At 42.6% G+C, this 15,581-nt stretch overlaps 1 protein-coding gene across 7 annotated transcripts in view; it reads left to right on the top strand.

Annotated features, from left to right (window-relative positions):
* Positions 1–15,581, top strand: part of ZHX2 (zinc fingers and homeoboxes 2) — a 211,492-nt gene that overhangs the window by 70,710 nt on the left and 125,201 nt on the right. Inside the window, exon 1 of one of the 7 annotated variants that reach the window (XM_056823148.1) lies at positions 9,570–11,563. The exons of the other annotated variants lie outside the window; for them this stretch is intronic. The gene's annotated coding sequence lies outside the window, so the exon portion shown is untranslated. Of the gene's footprint in view, positions 1–9,569; positions 11,564–15,581 lie in introns of those variants that run through there. 7 annotated transcript variants of the gene reach the window in all.

The raw sequence follows: 15,581 nt of genomic DNA, 5'->3' as shown, positions 1-15,581 counted from the left end.
AAATAGCGCAGTGCATAGAATGATGGGCCTGGAATCAGGAAGATTCTATCTTCCTGAGTTCAAATCTGACCTCGGACACTTCCTAGCTATGTGATCCTAGGCAAGTCACTTAACCCCGATAGCCTCAGTTTTCTCATCTCTAAAATCAGCGAGAGAAGGAGATGGTTAAGCAATAACTTTGCCAAGAGCATCCCAAATGGGATAACAAAGAGTTGGACAATTGTCCAAGTGAATTGAACAACAAATGTTTGGTTATATGGCTGGGCCTCCTGAATTTTAATGTACTTCTGGAGGGATAAAAATGAGGGCAGTCACAGAACAACAAAGCAAGACATGCAAAATAATCAAAGAGGTACCATTCAAAAGTAAGGAAAAAGGGGTACAGAATCCTAAATTATCAGAGCATTCATCAGAGAAAAGGTGTCCGCAGGAAGGTGAGTTTTGAGTCAGTTTTTGAGAGGTATGATGACCAAGAATGGGCCGGGGGAGAAAGGAAAAGCATTCAGTTAAAGTCAACACTAGTTGCACACTAGCACGTGAAGGCACTGTACTGAATCCTGAGGGAACAAGAGGGGCAAAGACAGAGAATTGTATGAGTGCGTGTCTCCTTAAGGACGTGATTGCCCTTAAATGTAGCAAGGACCTTCGAGATCCTGGAGTACAACTCCAGCGTTGTGCAAATGAGGGAACTGAGGCTCAGGGAGATTTGTAGAGTGAGGAGAACAGAGGGCCAAGGACTCAACCCACATCCCGAAAAGAAATCCATTTTCCTGAAGCCTTTCATCTTTATATCAGTCATTTCTGCCCCTTCCCATGGTCCTCTGCATTGAACCCTCCCCTATAATAAAGAAAAACCATTAAGCAAAAACATTCCGTGACTGCCTTCGACAGTGTAGACAACATCCTGCCCTAAGTAGAAGAGGGGTGTGCTTTCAGTATCTGTTTTCTGGTATTGTCATTGATTGTTCAGGGGCTCAGATTTCATTGTTGAAATCTGTTTACCTCTTTCTTCTGGTTCTCCTTTTCTTCTCTAGTAGTTCATTCAGATCTTTCTGTTTTTTCTTAATTCCTCATTCACGTTTGTTGTTCAGTCATTTTCAGTGTGGTGTCTGACACTTCATGACCTCATTTGGGAATTTCTTGACAAAGATCCTGAAGTAGTCTGCCATTTCCTTCTCCAGCTCATTTGACAGATGAGTAAACTGAGGCAAACCAGGTTAAGTGACTTGCCCAGGATCACACAGCTAGGCTGGATTTGAACTCAGCACCACGAGTCTTCCTAACTCCAGGCACAGCACTTTTTCCGTCGCACTTCTTATTGCCTGACCTTCCTCATTCATAGAGCTGGGGACCTCAGAGGCCATCTAGCCTGGGGAAGCTGTAACTTGCTCAGGGTCACACAGATAGTGCAAGGTAGGATTTGGCCCAAAGCTAGCATTCTTTCCCCTGGATTACATGTTTCGCTCCCAGTAAGATCCCATTGCTACATCCATGTCACCTAGTTGTCTTAGCCATTCTCTCATGAAAGGTTTCTTAATCTGGATTGTGGGAGCTATTTTTATGAACATTTTGAATCTTATGGTCAGCATAATTGACTCCCTTTGTAATCCAGTAGATTTTACTTAATGCATTTGAAAACACTATTCTGAGAACTCATCCGTCGGCCTTTACTAGAATGCTAGAGAGATCTGTGACTTTAAGAAGGTGTAAGAATCCTCGCTCAGCTTGATGGGTGCTTATTTTGTTCACAGTTCTTTGTTATCACAAAGAACGCACCAAGCCCACATTTAAAACAGGAGAAACCTTGACAAAGGTTGAGTGATTGCTCTCCCACCAAAGTCTCACTTCATAAGAATAATGTCTAATAGTTTAAAGGGAGCACAGACCTACCATAACGAAGATGAGTTCACATCTAGCCTCCGACACTAGCCCTGCGTTCCAGAGTAAATTACTTCACCCTCTTTGCCTCAGTTTCTTCATCTGTAAAATGAGCCGCAGAAGGAAATGCAGACCACTCTACTATCTTTGCTGAGACAACTCCAGAGTCACAGAGAGCCAGATGTGATTAAACTACGAGTACTTTAAACGTTTTACAGATATTATCTTATTCAAACCTCCCGACAACCCCATGAAATAGGCCATTATGCCTACTTTACAGATGGGGAAACAGAGGCATAAGGTGCTTTGCCCGGGATCACACAGCTAGTAAGTGTTAGATATTGGATGTGAGCTCAGAAGTTTCTGATTCTCGGTCCACTGTCTCACCCAGCTGCCTAATCCACCTAGAAAAGGAAAATGTCACAGTATCACTAGAAATAAAATCCCTGAGCCCTATAGCGCAGATGGAGAAGTGACTCCTCGCCCACCTTGGAAGCTCATTTGTGGCATGGAAAGTTACTTAATGGGATAGTTTTGTTGGCAAACCAAAGGGCTAGAAAGCCTCCAGGAAAGAAACAGAGCCAGGCCTTTGTGGTTTTCTTGGGAAACTGTACTTGGTATGCATTAGGTGGTCAGAACTGGTCCCAGCGAATTTTAGCCGAGTTCATTTTGCACACTCACGTTTGTTCTTTGTGTGTTTCTGAGAAGGTGCTAGAGGGAGGATGGGGATTTGGGGGTGGGTGGAAAATGCATTTAAGAAATTCTACCTTGTTAGAACCTCATTCTTTCCCTCCGGGAGACTGCCAAGTAAACAGCTTAATTTCCATCTCTGCTGGAGACGCAGGATGCACTGTTCACACTTGCTAACAGATAATGTCTCGTCTTTGTCCCTTCCAAATGGTCTTCTGTGGAGTTGAGATGTTGAAAAAGGTAATTGACTGCCTCACCTCGGGTAAAATGAAAACACCTGGAGACAGTTCCATTTCAGACTGAGCCCCCTCCCCCTCCCCCACACCCAGTAGACAACCCCAGGCCCCAGTCCAAAGCTAAATGGATTTGGAAGAGAGGAGCCATCGATGAACCTGGGGTCCAGGACACTTATTTCTCATTTTCCAAATGCCCTGAGTTGGGGGGAAGCAAAGGGGACCTGCTGCAATGAATAGAAAATCTGTAGGTTGCCATTATCCACAAATCCAACTAACCTTGTGCACCACGGGATAGAGGGAGAATGACGGAATCCAGGCACCCCAGGAGGGACGCTGCTAGGAACCTTTAAAGTGATACTGTAGCAAGCCTCCCAGGTCTCTCATCACAAATATTTTCCCGTTTGCCCGTCTCTTTGTAACAAAGAGTCATTTAATGTTGCATCCTGCGGGTGTGCGGTTTCATCCTGTATTTCCTTCATTTTAGAAGAAGATTATAGCCGCATGGATAGAGCTGGAAGAGACCTCAAAAGCCATCCAATTCAGTCGTCTCATTTTATGGATGAGGAAACTGAGGACTGCTAAAGTCCTGGCCCGAGACCCCTAGGGCTTAAGCCAGAGACGAGATCTGAACCTATGCCAACAGGGCTTGGTATTCTTTCCACTGTAACAAAATCTGTGTTCAAATCCTATCTCAGATATTAGTTGTGTGGCCCTGGATAAGTCATTTAATCCCTCCGAACCTCAGTTTCCCCATCTGTAATAGGAAAGAATTCTGCTCAGTGACCTCTAATGTAGTGCCTAGCTCTAGGTCTAGGAATTGATGATCCTCCTATTGGTATGTTAGGATTAATAACAGTTAATGGAGGGCTGCTTTTTTATCCCATACTGTCATCAGCCAGTCTCCTTACTTACAGAGGGATTCGTCGTAACAGATAGACTTTAAATTCCAGTTAAGAGGTTTGAGTGGTAGACTTATTTTTGGTTTGGGTTTTTTTGGGGGGGGTGTTTTTGCTTTTTAGCTGTAGGGAGAGGAAGATAGGGGTTTCTTTTTCCATCCTTTCAGTAATAGGAGTTTTACTGTTCTGTATTTTGACTGTAAACATCGTAGTGGGCAGCTAGGTGACATAGTGAATAGACCTGAGTTCAAATCCCACCTTAGACACTTAATAGCTAGAAAAGGCATTACACTAATAACTAATCTATGCCGTACTTCATAGAGATTAAATCATTTGATACAACAACTCTGGGAAGTAGATGCTATTATTACCATCATCATTTGTAGATGGGCAACTTGCCAGGATTCACTCAGCTAATAAGTGGCTTAAGCTAGATTTGAATCGTAGTCTTCTTGACAGTTGTGACTCAGTAGTTAAGAGCACTGAGCCTGGAGTCAGAAAGCCCTGGGTTCAAGACCAACCTAAGAAACTTCCTAGCTGTGTGACCATGGGCAGGTCACTTAACCTCTGATTGCCTGACCAAAGGATCTACTAAAGAAGCAAATGGAAAACCATTCCAGTGCCTTTGCCAAGAAAACTCCATGAAGAGCTATGGTTCATGAGTTCAAATCCAGCATCAGATGCTTAATTTACAAGCTGTATGGCCCTGGGCAGATCACTTAACCTCCCTTTCTGCGATATCAAGTTAACATTAATATAAAATGGGGATAATAATAACTTCCTCCCAGCATTGTTGTCGGCATCCACAGCCCTGAATGAAGTGAAATAATATTTGTAAAGCGCTTAGCACAGAATTCTAGGCGGGGGAGGGGGGGAACTATTGAAAATTTGTGGGGTCAGCACAGTGGATAGAGAGCCAGGCCTGGAGTCAGGAGGACCTAGGTTCAAATCATGCCTCAGTCACTTAGCTAGGTAACCCTAGGAAGGAAAGGGTGGGGGAGAGGGAGAGGGGAGAGAGAGAGATGAGTGCATGGAAGAACAGCTACCCAGTACAGTGAATAGAGCACCACGCCTCAAGTTGAGAGGACCTGGGCACAAATCCAAGCTCAGATACTTCCTAACTATGTGTCCCTGGGCGAGTCACTTAACCCTGATTGCCTAGCCCTTGCCCTTCTGTCTTAAAGTTGTTACTCTAAGAGTTTAAAAAAAAAATGCACGGAGTCAGGATATAGAGAAACAGTAAAGAGCCTTATGTGTCACTGGATGGCAGAGTACATGTAAGGTATAAGAGGACTAAAGAGTAAGATTATGAAGGGTTTTAAAAGGCAAACAGGTTGCAGCTGGGTGTCTCAGTGGATTGAGAGTCAGGCCTAGAGATGGGAGGTCCTGGGTTCAAATCTGACCTCAGACACTTCCCAGCTGGGTGACCCTGAGCAAGTCACTTGACCCCCATTGCCTACCCTTACCACTCTTCTGCCTTGGAGCCAATACACAGTATTGATTCTAAGATGGAAGGTAAGGGTTTGTTGTTTTTTTAAAGGCAAACAGAGGATTTTATATTTGATCTTAAAGGTAATAGGGGATCATTTGCTCTGACCAGGAAATTGACAAAAAAGAGGATGACCACAGTGATGAAAGGACTGAAGACCAGGTCGTAGCATTGCATGAAGAAATTGGAGATGTTGACTGGAGAAAAGTACATTAGTGAAATTACTGGAAGCTTGGAGAGGATGGAATATCTGACTTAAGATGTTGGGGTAGCCAGGTAGATGCATTGGATAGAGTCCCACGCCTGCAGTCACAAATACTTATTTTCCTGAGTTCAAATCCAACCTCTGACTCTTCCTAGTTGTGTGATCTCCGACAAGTCATTTTGCCCTGTTTGCCTCCATTTCCCCATCTATAAAATGAGCTAGAGAAAGAACTAGCAAACCACTCTAGTACCTTTGCCAAGAAAACCTCACCTGGGGTCAGACACAACTGAAAACAGCTCAACAACAAACAGGTGGAAGGAGTAGAATTGTATTTCTTTTGTTTAATCCCAGAAGCTAATTCTTTTTTTTATTTTTTGAAAATTTTATTTAATTATTCAGTTTAGAACATTATTCCTTGGTTACAAGAATCCTATTCTTTCTTTCCCCTTCCCCCACCCTTCCTATAACTGATGTGCATTTCATTGGGTATCACGTGTCCTTCATCAGAGCCTATTTCCATGTTGTTGGTATTTGCATTAGGATGTTCATTTAGAGTCTATATCCCTAACCATATCCCCTTCCACCCATGTGACCAAGCAGTTGTTTTTCTCCAGAAGCTAATTCTAAGAAGAGGGGCTAAAAGTTGCAGAGAGGCCATTTTTCTGGTCCGTGTCAGGAAAACACTTCCTAAGAGTTTTGCTATCCAGCAGGGGCTGGGCCACCTCAAGGACAGAGTGGGTTCCTCATTCCTGGAGATGATCTACTGGAGGTGTATTATTTGCTGGTATGTCACAGAAGGGACTCCTATTCATGCTACAGTTTGGGCTAGATAACCCCAAGAGTCCTTTCTAACTCGGATTTTAGGTCATTGGCCATGCCTTTGACCCACATCATTTGTATCTATTTCCTGCTCACCTGCTCTCTTCATTCTCTTTAAAAGATTGACAGTCCCTTTACCTGTCTTAGTTGTAGTGTTTAAATCATTTTTCTCATCAGGAAACGGTGTTTTATCCCAGATACATTCTTTGCAGCATCTAGTTCCTAACTTAGCAGAAGCTGGAAAACACGGTATTGTGCTGTACGTGAGTTGACCTGCTGTAGAACTGTTTTGGAGGGGCGAGGAGTAAGGAAAAAGTTCAGGATCTGTGATTTCATGGGTATGAGAAACTCTCCCAAGATGCAAATCATCATCATTTCTGCCACAGAAGTCCCCTGGTAGTAGATACCAAGAGGTTATAAACTATTTGCCTATGGTCACAGAGCTAAAATATGTCAGAGGCAGGACCAGAACCCAGGTCTTCCTACTTCCAAAGTCATTCCTTTGTCTGCTACATTACTATTATTCTGCATTTGAGGATCCTAGATCATTTATCTAGAGCTAGTTGTTTTTGTTCATTCATTTTCAATTGTCCAACTTCATGATGCCCTTTAGAGTTTTCTGGTCAGAGATACTAGAATGATTTGCCATTTCCTTCTCCAGCTCATTTGAGGAAACTGAGGAAATTCGAACCTGTGTCCTCTGACTCAAAACCCAGCACTTACTATTACACCAAACATTTCATGCCACTGTAACTCTAGCTGCCTGGAAGCAATACTTCCCTTATTCTTTCCTTCACAGCTCATTTTAAATTCCCCACCTCTTCTTTAAAACATTCCATTTCTCCCAGCAGGAAATGATCTCTCTTCTCAGAGTATCTGTGGCATGTATTGCTCTCAGTTCTTTCTTTGTACTTATAAGTCAGTGCCAAGAATCAGTCAACAAAGCATTTATTAAGTGCTTACTGCATTCCAGGTACTGTGCCACATGCTACAGCTACAAAGACAAAAGGAAAGCCATTGTCTGCCCTCAAAGAATTTAGATGAGGAAGAGAATAAGCATTAAGTGCCTGCTATGTTCCAGGTACTGTGCTGAGTGATTTATAAATAGCATCTCCCTGAGAGGTGGATGCCTTGATTTTCCCCGACTGTACACTTGAGGAAATTGATCCAGAAAGAGATCCTGTGATTTTTCCAGAATAAACCTTAGTAAGTGTCTGAGGCCAGATTTAAATTCAGGTATTCCTGACTTCAGGAGCAGTGTGCAATCCACTGCACTACCTAGCTACCTTGATATTTACAGCAGAGACAACATGTACACATATACAGGTATACATATAAGAGACATAAAGTGAGGAGGCCTTGGAATGGACAGCATAAGTAGCTGGGGAGACAAGGAGGGACCCAATGTAGAAGCTAACATTTGAGCCTTGAAGGAAATCAGGAATTCTAAGAGACCAGAATCCCCGTACCCAGCAGTAATGGTCAGTAAACAATTTTTTAAAATGCCCACTATGTGCCAGGCACTTTTAAACTCTGGGAATACAAAGGAAGGCAAAGAGGCTCCGTTTTCAAGGAGCTTATAGTCCAGTGGGGTAGATAACATGTAAACAATTGCATACAATAACACTTGGAGATCGAACATCATTTTTCATTTAACAAATGCTCTCCCATGGTTAATAAATTCTTACCACCACCACCCCACCATCTCTCTGCCTGGCTACCTTATTCTGAGAGACCGGTACTCTTGTCAAAATCCCTGAACTCCCAATTTCTCCTCAGATCCCACGATCTAATCATTCCCTCCACTTCTGCATCCTGGAGTAGCGCTTTGTAGTAGTGGTGATGACTTACAGTAGACATTACAATATAAACTGATTTAGAACTCAAAATAAGAGAGACCTTTCTTAACAATTAGATCTTTCTGAGGAAACTAAACTCTCCCTCTTTGCAGATGATCTGATGGTATATTTGGAGAATCCTAGAAAATCAACTCAAGAAATTCAACTAAAAAACTAGTTGAAATAATGAGTGACTTCAGCAAAGTTGCAGAATATAAAATAAACCATACAAAACATCAACATTTCTATGTATTACCAACTAAATCCAACAGCAAGAGATAGACATTACATTTAAAATAAGTATAGATAATATTAAAAAAAAAACAGGTCTTTCTCCAATTTAAATGGGCAGCCCCCTAGGAAGTAAATCTCGCCTCCATTTTTCCTCTCTCTTAATACCTGCATCTGAATCAGAGACCAGATCTCTCTCCCTGGGTGAGTTAACCCATTCAGCTTGGGACTTTGCCCTTCCATGCTTATCTGGCCAATGAGTGAATGAAAATTCCCTTCACTCATGATGCCTAAGTGGTTCCAGACCATGTTTCCTTTCCCCATTCTAAACATCGTGTAGCCCTATTCTCATTCCCCCATTGTATCTAAAGGAGGGCAACCCCCTCTCCGTAGCTATCCCCATTTTCCATTTCTTGCCATGGGAACAATGATTAGATCAACACTACCATTGCTTCTGGAAAGTGTCTGGCCCAGGGCTCCCTTGGGCTCTACCACACTTGTGACTCCTCAGACCAAATTTCCCTTCCCATGCCACCATTACCCTGTACGTGCTGCTTCCCCTTACTAGACTGTAAACTCTTTGAAGACAGGACCAGTCTCACTTTTGCCTTTGTATCTCCAGTGCCTACAACCATGCCTGGTACAAGGTAAGAATTTAATAAATACTATTTCATTCATCCATCCATTCATTCACCACTGGAGGCCTTCAAGCAGTGGCTAGGTATAGGGGGTGCTGTAAAGCTCATAGGACAGTAGATTCAATGAGGTGACCTCTAAATTCTCTTCCAATTCCAATATAATGTGATGCTTTTTTTAAAAAGCAAAATTTTAAAGTCCTTAATGGGTCATTTTAAGAATCAGTAATAATAGCACTAATAATTTCTTTTCTCATCTTAAAATGCTATGAGATTTTCTATGTTCATGAAGAGCTATGACAAATTTGTTAATACAATTTGTGAACAGATCATTTACAACTAGACCAAGGACTTTATAGATTAAGTAGGCCAACACTTTCATGTTCTTTTTAAACAATTAATATTTTATATTGATGCCTTTAAAAAAGAACATTTTTCATTTACCAGTCACACTACCCCCATAGAACCCTGCTTTAAAACAAAAGAATGTATTTAGGCAAAAGAAAGCAGGTGTCATTTCTGGCTGTGTGTACCTTGTTCTTATCCATTTGTATCACACACACACACACACACACACACACACACACACACACTCTCTCTTGCCAAAAAATGGGAGGGCGATATGTTTCACTGTTATTCATCTGGAGTCAGGGGGCTTATACGGAATTCTGAAGTCTTTTGACTTTTTTTCTATGTTACTGTGATCATTTTGTAAATTGTTCTCTTGATTTTGCTTCCGTTACTTGGGATGGTTTTATTTTTCCCAAGGAATTCAAAATTCTTCCCCACTTCCTGATAAAGTGGTCAAGAAGGGTAGAAGAAGAAACTTCCTTGCTTATAGAGAGCCCCTTGCCAAGGACCACTATAATTCAGTGGTGGATTGCTGTGGTACTTAGATCTGCCTTCTCCCATCCTTCATTTAAACTTCCAGCTTTTCAAGTTAGATATCATCTAATTTTCCTTTTGACATTCTCTGCTTGGGAAATAATTTTCATATTTCAGAGTGAATGATTTTGATCAGTGCAGATTTTTCCTGGATCTGCATTGTTCATTCTCTCTTCCTTTCCCCTGGACTTTTCTTCAAGATGAGTAGAAGTCCCAGTGAGACATGGTTGGCAAAGGAAAGAGACAGACAGAGAGCACCCATGGTGAAAAGTCAGAGGAGAGTTCCAGCAACTTTTAAGTGAAAGCATCATTCAGCAGAGGAAATTATCAGAGAAGGGAAAGAAATGTAAATATTCTTCAACAGCAAAAATTTCTAACCCATCCTTCCCATGCAGAGGAAGAAGTCTTTGGGGATTTGGGCAAACACTGCCTTAAAAGGCATGAAGTGTGGGCATTCTAGACAGTCTCCCTCCTCTTTCTTCCTCATCACTCCCTGTCACAGAAACAGAAAGTCTTATGCTGGTAATATCTTCCTCCTACACAAAAATCCAGTGATCTGTTTTCTTTGCTGTACATATAGAGCAATACTGCCCATGGCTTTGGGCTCCCCAAGGATTAAGGAGCAGGAAGGGCATACCTTAGAAGATTATTTATTCTTCTTAAAACCCCATACATTCAATATAATCTCTCCCCAGACTAATTTTGCTCACAGGAGAGTGGGATGCCTTGGGAAGACAGAGAGAGAATGGCCAGGCAACACTGTTACTAGTATTTATTATTCAGTCAATCAATACTCAGCAGGCATTTATCAAGCATTTACTATGTATGAGGATACCAAGAAAGGCAAACACAGGTGCTGCCCTCAAGGAGCTTACATTTTAATGAAGGAGACAACATGTAAATAACCAAGTATATACATGATATAGATAGAACAGATGGAAGATCATTTCAGAAGAGACAGATTGGGAGCAGAAGCCCCTCAAAGAAAGTGGGTTTGGAGCAGAGTCTTGAGAGAGTTCAGGAGGTCTCTTTAAGAAAAGGGAGAGAATTCTGGGCTTGAGGAGTAAGTAGTAAAAAGAGGCACCAAGTCAGAGCAGTGAGTCTCTCATGTGATGAAGGACAATATGATCATTGTATCAGAGAGTGGAAGGAAGGGAGGTGTAGAAAGATTGGAAAGAAAGGAAGGGGCCAGGTTGTGTGGGGCAGGACATTCCAGGCATGGGGGATTGAGAGGAGAGTCCGGAGATCAAATGTCATTTTGGAGAAACTGCATAAAAATTTTTGTTGTTGTTTTTGTTTTCTGTTTTGAAATTTTATTGAATCATCTTGACACAAAATCATTATAGCAGCTTGTGGTATGTTTTTCTTTTCTTTATAAGGGAATGTTGACAGCAAATAAATTCTTTAATATAACATCATACAGTCTCAAAATTCTAGAATCATTGCACAGGATTCTGTAATAGAAAATATATTACAGTGGTCCTGGATCACAGAATGCCCATCCAGAAACTAACCTTTCTTAGGATTCAGCTCAGTTCCTTTCCTGGCCATGCCAGCCCACATCATTCTCCCCCTTGGGAAATACTCTCTGGGTATAAACTGTTTGAGTCTTGATTCTGACTCAGTAACTGTTGGTCCATGGGCAAACAGCCTCTCTGAGCCCCCATTTCCTCATCTGTAAAATGGCCATACTTATATGTTATTGCCTCACAGTGCCATTGAAGGAGAAGGGCTTTGGCAACCTTAAAGTGCTACAGAGATGTGAGTCATTGTTTTAATAATTTCTTATGTTTTTAAGCCTTTCATTTGCCTCTCCATTAAGATTGATGGCTCCTTTAAGATGTGGAATGAATTTCTATTCTTCTGTGTGGTTTTAGTCAAACTGCTTCAACTTTCTGAGCCTTAGTTTCCTCATCTGTTAAAAGAAAGAGAAGACATTGGAGAGTAGTGATAGGGTATTTGACTTAGAATTGGGAAGACCCCAGTCCAAAACATACCTTAGACGTTTCTTAGCTATATGACCCCAGGTAAATCATTTGAACTCTCTTAGCCTCAGTTTCTTTATCTGTAAAATGAGAGAGTTGGACTCATTGGCCTTCAAAGTCCCTTTCAGCTCCAAAACAGTGATCTTAATCCTTTAGGGACTACTTAGCAGATTACTAGACATTCATCAGATCTTTGATAAAAATGGTAACTGATATTTATGTATTCTTTATTAATAATATTGCAGTGTTACTATAGGTATTATCATCCCCACTTTACAGATGAGGAAAAAGGGGATAAGTGACTTAACCAGCATCACACAGCTAGAAAATTTCTTTTTTTAAAATATTCTAAGTAATTCTTACTTCCATTTTTTTTTTCAATTTTTAAAGGGGCACAGTGGATAGGATACCTGACCTAAAGTTAGATAGACTTATCTTTTTGATTTCAAATCTAGTCACATTTTTTAGCTATATGATCCTGGGCAAGTCACTATTAACCCTATTGACCTTAGTTCTTCATGTGTAAAATAAGCTGGAGAAGGAAATGGCAAACCACTCTACTATCTTGGCCAAGAAAATCCCAAGCAGAGACTTAAAGAGTCAAAAACAACTGAAGAAAAATAACAATTTTTAAAAATTTAACATTCATTTAAAAATTTTGGAATTCGACATTTTCTCCCTCCAGCCCCTCAGCTACCCATTGAGAAGGCAGGCGCTACGATGGCACTCATTATACATTTGAAGTCACACAGAGCATATTTCAATATTAGCCTCATTGACCAAAAAATTAAAAACTCAAGAAAAAGAAAATGAAAAAATAATATGCTTCTGTCTCCAATCAGGGTTCCTCAGTTCTCTCTGGAGGTTGATAGTATTTTTTCATCCTGAGTCCTTTGAAATTGTCTTGGATCATTGTTTTGATCAGAGTAGCCAAGTCTTTCACGGTCTTTACAATATTACTGTTACTGTGCTCTCTTTACCCTTCATCAGCTCATATGGATACAGACCTAGTTCTGGTAGTGCCAGGTCAAAGAGTATGCAGAATTTGGTAGCCCTTTGGGAATAGTTGCAAAGCTAGGAGACTTTTGTAGTGGGATTTGAACTCTCGAGCCAAGGGCTCCATCCAGAATTCTCTGCATCTAATCATTTTTAACCCTTTACCTTCTGTCTTAGAATCAATACTAGGTATCCATTTCATGGCAGAAGAGGGATGAGGGCTGGGCAAGTGGGGTTAAGTGACTTGCCCAGGGTCACTAGGAAGTGTCTGAGGCCAGATTTGAGCCCTGGTCTCCCCAGCTGCCAGCCTGGCTCTCTGTCCACTGAGTTTCCTAGCTGCCTCTCCCCTCATTTGCTAGAGAAGGAAGCTGAGTTCCAGAAAGGGAAATAAGATCCCCCAGCATTCAGTCCCTAGCCCTAAGGAGTTACCAGTCTTATTGGAGAGAAGTGAAAGACCTAAAAACATCAGATGCCCCCCCAGTCATCCTCTGGGTCAGGTCTCTCTGACTCCCCAGAGCAGCTCCCACTTCTTGACCCATCACTACCCTGGCTCGTTCTTGAGAAATGAATTGAAGTGAATGGGAGGGAATGTGGTGTCCCGGGCTCACTTCTGCCTGGAGCATCCTCCCATACTCCCCACCTGCCTAGCCTAGTTAGTCCTTACTAACAATGCACAAACAGGAAAGGGAAAAGGGGATTGTGGGAAATGTAGTCCGAGGCACACATTCTCATGAACACCCTGCCATATTGAAGATGGTCACAAGGTGGATACCTCTAGGCAGGGACGGGGGTCTGCTGCGGGAGCGTGGCTGGACAGGACCACGGCAGCCTCCCGCTCAGATGGTCTCTGCTCCAAGTCCTCTTTCACCTGAGAGGCTGGCAGAGCCCCCAGGGGGGCACGGCGCCACCCCAAAGACCAGCGTCGCGGCGCCTGCCTTCAAAGACTGACGCTTGTTAAGCTGCCTGTCTTTAGAGCAGTCATTGGATCCCTCCTGAGTTTCCGTTGCTTCATCTGTACAATGGGGAGGAGGATACCCTTCTCGAAGTCCTGGAGCCGGAAGGGCGATCTACTGAGTGCCTGTGACGAAGTTCGGAGTGGGCATTTCCCAGCCCCCCCTTTTAGGTCCAGCCGGGTCGTCCGACCCCCCTGGCCACCAGTTTTAAAAATAACTTCAGCACCAATCACATGGGTGAAAAGTACCTTACCTGCTAGACAGCCTGGGCCTGTGGAACTCGAGCCAGAAGGCTCCCCGGGAGAACGAGTCAAGCAAACACAGATGGTCACATAACTGGTATTTTACACTCTAGATTGATCGTCCAGTATTTTCCATTATATCAACACAGCTGGCGGCATGGTGCTGCGGATGGAGTGTGGGGCCTGGAGGCAGGAAGACAAGTTCCCATCCCAGGCACTTAATGGTTGTGTGACCCTGGCACGGCATTGAACCTCTGTCTGCCTCAGTTTCCTCATCTGTAAAATGGGAATCATATTAGCACCTGCCTCCCAGGATGGTTGTATTCAATGCCATAACATATATAAAGTATGATGGAAACCGTATAGCACAGTGTTCGCTGTCATCATCACTATTACTATTAGAATTTTTATAGTTATACCTTGGGTATTTAGTGTAAGATCTTGGGCAAATTATTTAACTTCTTTTGGCCTCTGTCTCCTCCTCTGTAAAGTGGAAGGGTCATGCATAATGATCTCTATATATAGATTCTCAAATATATATTTACATACATATATTTTTTAAACCCTCACCTTCCTTCTTAGATTCAATACTGTGTATTTGTTCCAAGGCAGAAGAGCAGTGAGGGCTAGTCAATGGGGATTAAGTGACTTGCCCAAGGTCTCATAGCTAGGAAGTGTCTGAGGCCAGATTTGAACCCAAGACCTCCTATCTCCAGGCCTAACTCTTAGTCCATGGAATCACTCAGCTGCCCTGATTCTCAAATACATTAGGATATTTCACTCACTTCTAAGGACCTATGAACCTATGACCTTGCTTTGTGTAGTAAGCGTATTTGTAAATCATATTGGTTTCAACAGCAGCAAAATCTAGAGAATGGGGCATGGGGATCAAAAGGTAGCTTTTATTGTTGTTCAGTCTTTTCCGTTCTATTTGACTCATCAGGGCCCTTTGGGGGATTTTCTTAGCAAAGATACTGGAGTGGTTTGCCATTTTTTTTTGTTCCTGCTCATTTTACAAAAGAAGAAACTGAGGCTGAGGGTTAAAGGACTTGTCTAAGGTCACACAGCTAAGGAATCGTCTGAGGCCAGATTTGAGCTCTGGAAGATGAGTCCTTGTTACTTCAGACCTGGCACTCTATCTACTCCCCACAAAGTATGGCCAGACAGATCTTATTGACGTCCCTTCAGGCCTGAGGTTTTCTTCTCCAGTTCCACCACAGGATTACAAGTCACCCAGCAAAGGAATCCAGCCACGTCATCTCTGCTTCTCCCGCTTTGTCCCCTGCTGGTTCATTACTTCCCTCCCTCTCTCTCACCTGGCTCCTTCTCTGACAAGTTCTTCCAATTCCTGCTTCTTCTCTGCACATCTCTCTAGCTGTTCCCACAGTAAGCCCCACTGTTTCTGCTCCAGTCCACTAGAATGAGGAGAAAGAAGTCCTCTAAAGCGGGAAGGGGGGCAAGCAAAGCAAGCCTCTGGGAATGTTAAGTTTTTCTGGCAAACTCTGGCTTTTGAGGTCAGAGAACACGCCATCCTGACTTACCAGTCACTGAATGCCTACTTTCTTCAGCAGTGATTATCTCTGCCCCATCACCTACTGGGATT

This window comes from Monodelphis domestica, chromosome 3 (assembly GCF_027887165.1).
Source record: "Monodelphis domestica isolate mMonDom1 chromosome 3, mMonDom1.pri, whole genome shotgun sequence".
In the NCBI taxonomy this organism is placed as follows: domain Eukaryota; kingdom Metazoa; phylum Chordata; class Mammalia; order Didelphimorphia; family Didelphidae; genus Monodelphis; species Monodelphis domestica.
This window is presented reverse-complemented; position numbering and strand designations above follow the sequence as displayed.